Source organism: Arachis ipaensis, chromosome B8, assembly GCF_059453495.1.
Source record: "Arachis ipaensis isolate K30076 ecotype BB chromosome B8, ASM5945349v1, whole genome shotgun sequence".
Taxonomy (NCBI): domain Eukaryota; kingdom Viridiplantae; phylum Streptophyta; class Magnoliopsida; order Fabales; family Fabaceae; genus Arachis; species Arachis ipaensis.
The window spans coordinates 84,282,376-84,286,664 of record NC_142443.1 but is presented as its reverse complement, the minus strand read 5'-3'; the positions used below and the strand labels follow the sequence as shown (position 1 = coordinate 84,286,664).

Here is a 4,289-nt window from a genome sequence, read left to right as displayed (position 1 = left end):
ACCTGGCTGGTTGTTAAGCCATGTCTAATCTTTTGGACCGAGGTTTCAACTATCCTTAGAAGAGCTTCTTTGTCTTTCTCAGCAATTTAGCTGTTGTATGTAATGATCTGCTAAAGCTTGGCTGGCCATTGGCCATGTCTAGTGTTTTGGACCGGAACTTTCACTGAAAGCTTGGCTGGCTAGTAAGCCATGTCTAATTCCTGGACCGGAGTTTTAGACTAACATTGCATGATTCCTGGAATCCTTATTAAAAATTTTGAATTTCTTTACTTTCTTTTTCCAAATAATTTTCGAAAAAACCAAAAAAAATTTAATAAAATCATAAAAACCAAAATTTGATGTTTCTTGCTTGAGTCTAGTGTCAATTTTTAAGTTTGGTGTCAATTGCATCTTTTTAATTTTTCATTAGAATTTCCGAAAACTCATGCATTTGTTCTTCATGATCTTCAAGTTGTTCTTGATGAATTTCTTTGTTTGATCTCTAAATTTTTCTTGTTTGGTGTCTTTTCTTGTTTTTCATATGCATTTTAGAATCATTAGTGTCTAAACATTAAAAATTTTTAAGTTTGGTGTCTTGCATGTGTGCCTTTTCTAAAAAAATTGTCAAAAATAAGTTCTTAGTGTTCATCTTGACATTCAAAGTGTTCTTGATGTTCATCTTAACATTCAAAGTGTTCTTGCATGCATTAGTTGTTTTGATTCATGATTTTCATGTTTTGTTTCATTTTTACTGTTTAATAAAAAGAAAAAAGAGAAAAACAACAATATGACAACTTTTTTCTCTTTCTTCATTAAAAATTCAAAAATAAAAAAAATTACTTTCCTTATTTCACTCATAAATTTTCAAAAATTTGAGTTGACTTTTTCAAAATTTTTTAAAATTTAGTTGTTTCTTATGAGTCAAATCAAATTTTCAATTTAAAAATTCTATCTTTTTCAATTCTTTTTCAAAAATCAAATCTTTTTTATTTTTTCTTTCATAAATTCGAAATTTTCAAAATTTATTTTCAAAATCTTTTTCTTATTTCTATTTCATATTTTCGAAATTAATGCTAACAATTAATGTGATTGATTTAAAAAATTTTAGTTTGTTACTTGCCTAGTAAGAAATGTTCAATCTTTAAATTTTAAAATCATATCTTTTTGTTTCTTGTTAGTTAAGTAATCAACTATAATTTTCAAAATCAAATCTTTTTAAATTTCTTTTTCAAATCTTTTTCAAAATAAATTTCAGTCACATCTTTTTCAAAATCAATTTCAGAATCTTTTCTAACTTCTTATCTTTTCAAAATTGATTTGCAAATCTTTTTCCAATTAATCTTATCTTGTTTGATTCTTATCTTTTTCAAAACCACCTAACTAATTCTCTCTCTCTAATTTTCAAAAATCACTAACCTCTTTTTCAAAATTCCTTTTTAATTAACTATTTGTTTTAAATTCTAATTTAATTTAATTTAATTTTTCTTTTTAAAACTTTCGAATTTTAACTTCAAATTTTAAATTAAAAACAAAAATATTTTTATTTTATTTTATTTAATTTCCAAATTCTTCCCACTCTCATCCCCTTCTATTTATTTATTTATTTATCTACTAACACCCCTCTTTCACTCAAAAATTCGAACCCACGCTTCTCCTCTGTGTTCGAATTCTTATCTTTTCCTTCTTCCATTCTTCTCTTCTTATACTCATATAAGGAATCTCTATATTGTGACATAGAGGATTTCATATTTTCTTTTCTGTTCTCTTCTTTTTCATCTGAGCAGGAACAAGGATAAGAACATTCTTGTTGAAGCTGATCCTGAACCTGAAAGGACTCTGAAGAGGAAGCTAAGGGAAGCTAAAGCACAACTCTCTGGAGAAAATCTGACAGAAATTTTCGAAAAAGAAGGAGACATGGCCGAACCCAACAACAATGTAAGAAAGATGCTTGGTGACTTCACTGCACCAAATTCCAATTTACATGGAATAAGCATCTCAATCCCTGCCATTGGAGCAAACAATCTTGAGCTAAAGCCTCAATTAGTTTCTCTGATGCAACAGAATTGCAAGTTTCATGGACTTCCATCAGAAGATCCTTTTCAGTTCTTAACTGAATTCTTGCAGATCTATGATATTGTTAAGACCAATGGGGTTGATCCCGAGGTCTATAGGCTTATGCTTTTCCCGTTTACTGTAAGAGACAGAGCTAGAATATGGTTGGACTCTCAACCTAAAGATAGCCTGAACTCTTGGGATAAGCTGGTCACGGCTTTCTTAGCCAAGTTCTTTCCTCCTCAAAAGCTTAGCAAGCTTAGAGTGGATGTACAAACCTTTAAACAGAAAGAAGGTGAATCCCTCTATGAAGCTTGGGAGAGATACAAGCAACTGACCAAAAAGTATCCTTCTGACATGCTTTCAGAATGGACCATCCTGGATATATTCTATGATGGTTTGTCCGAATTATCAAAGATGTCATTGGACCATTCTGCAGGTGGATCCATTCACCTAAAGAAAACACCTGCAGAAGCTCAGGAACTCATTGATATGGTTGCAAATAACCAGTTCATGTACACTTCTGAAAGGAATCCTGTGAGTAATGGGATGCCTCAGAGGAAGGGAGTTCTTGAAATTGATACTCTGAATGCCATATTGGCTCAGAATAAAATATTGACTCAGCAAGTCAATATGATTTCTCAGAGTCTGAATGGATTGAAAGCTGCATCAAATAGTACTAAAGAGGCATCTTTTGAAGAAGAAGCTTATGATCCTGAGAACCCTGCAATAGCAAAGGTGAATTACATGGGAGAACCCTATGGAAATACCTATAATCCCTCATGGAGAAATCATCCAAATTTCTCATGGAAGGATCAACAAAAGTCTCAACAAGGCTTTAATAATGGTGGAAGAAACAGGTTTAGCAATAGCAAGCCTTTTCCATCATCCTCTCAGCAACAGACAGAGAATTCTGAGCAGAATCTATCTAGCTTAGCAAATATAGTCTCTGAACTATCTAAAGCCACTCTAAGTTTCATGAATGAAACAAGGTCCTCCATTAGAAATTTGGAGGCACAACTGGGCCAACTGAGTAAAAGAGTCACTGAAACTCCTCCTAGTACTCTCCCAAGCAATACAGAAGAGAATCCAAAAAGAGAGTGCAAGGCCATAACCTTACTTGGTGTGGCCGAACCCAGAAAGGAGGAGAAGGACATGAATCCTAGTGAGGAAGACCTCCTGGGACGTTCACTGACTAATAAGGAGTTTACTTTTGAGGAACCAAAGAAATTGAGGCTCATCTAGAGACCATAGAGATTCCTTTGAACCTCCTTTTGCCATTCATGAGCTCTGATGACTATTCTTCCTCTGAAGAGGATGAAGTCATCATTGAAGAGTAGGTTGCTAAATATCTAGGAGCCATCATGAAGTTGAATGCCAGTTTATTTGGTAATGATACTTGGGAGGATGAACCTCCCTTGTTCACCAATGAACTAAGTGCATTGATAAGGCAGACATTGCCTCAGAAGAAACCGGATCCCGGAAAGTTCTTCATACCTTGTACCATAGGCACCATGACCTTTGAGAAGGCTCTGTGTGACCTTGGGTCAGGGATAAACCTCATGCAACTCTCTGTAATAGAGAAACTGAGAATCTATGAGGTATAAGCTACAAGAATCTCACTAGAGATGGCAGACAAATCAATGAAACAGGCTTATGGATTAGTAGAGGACTTGTTAGTAAAGGTTGAAGGCCTTTACATCCCTACTGATTTCATAATTCTAGACAATGGGAAGGATGAGGATGAATCCATCATCCTTGGAAGACCCTTCCTAGCCACAGCAAAAGTTGTGATTGATGTAGACAGAGAAGAGTTGGTCCTTCAACTGAATGAGGACTACCTTGTATTTAAGACTCAAGGTTCTCCTTCTGTAACCATGGAGAGGAAGCATGAAAAGCTTCTCTCACTGTAGAGTCAACCAAAGCCCCCATAGTCAAACTCTAAGTTTGGTGTTGAACCCCCACATTCAAACTCTAAGTTTGGTGTTGGGAGGTCCCAACAATGCTCTGAACATCTGTGAGGCTCCATGAGAGCTCACTGTCAAGCTATTGACATTAAAGAAGCGCTTGTTGGGAGGCAACCCAATGTTATTTAATTATATTTAATTATTTTCCATTTCTATTTTATGTTTTCTTTAGGTTGATGATCATGTGAAGTCACAAAAACTACTGAAAAATCAAAAACAGAATGAAAAACAGCATTAAAAACAGCTCACCCTGGAGGAAGAACTTACTGGCGTTTAAACGCCAGTAAGAAG

At 34.5% G+C, this 4,289-nt stretch overlaps 1 non-coding gene across 1 annotated transcript; it reads right to left on the bottom strand.

Moving 5' to 3' along the window:
- Positions 1-2,286: 2,286 nt before the first annotated feature.
- Positions 2,287-2,394, bottom strand: LOC148548657 (small nucleolar RNA R71). The gene has a single exon (XR_015897810.1). It is a non-coding gene; the product is annotated as a small nucleolar RNA R71 (small nucleolar RNA).
- Positions 2,395-4,289: the final 1,895 nt, after the last annotated feature.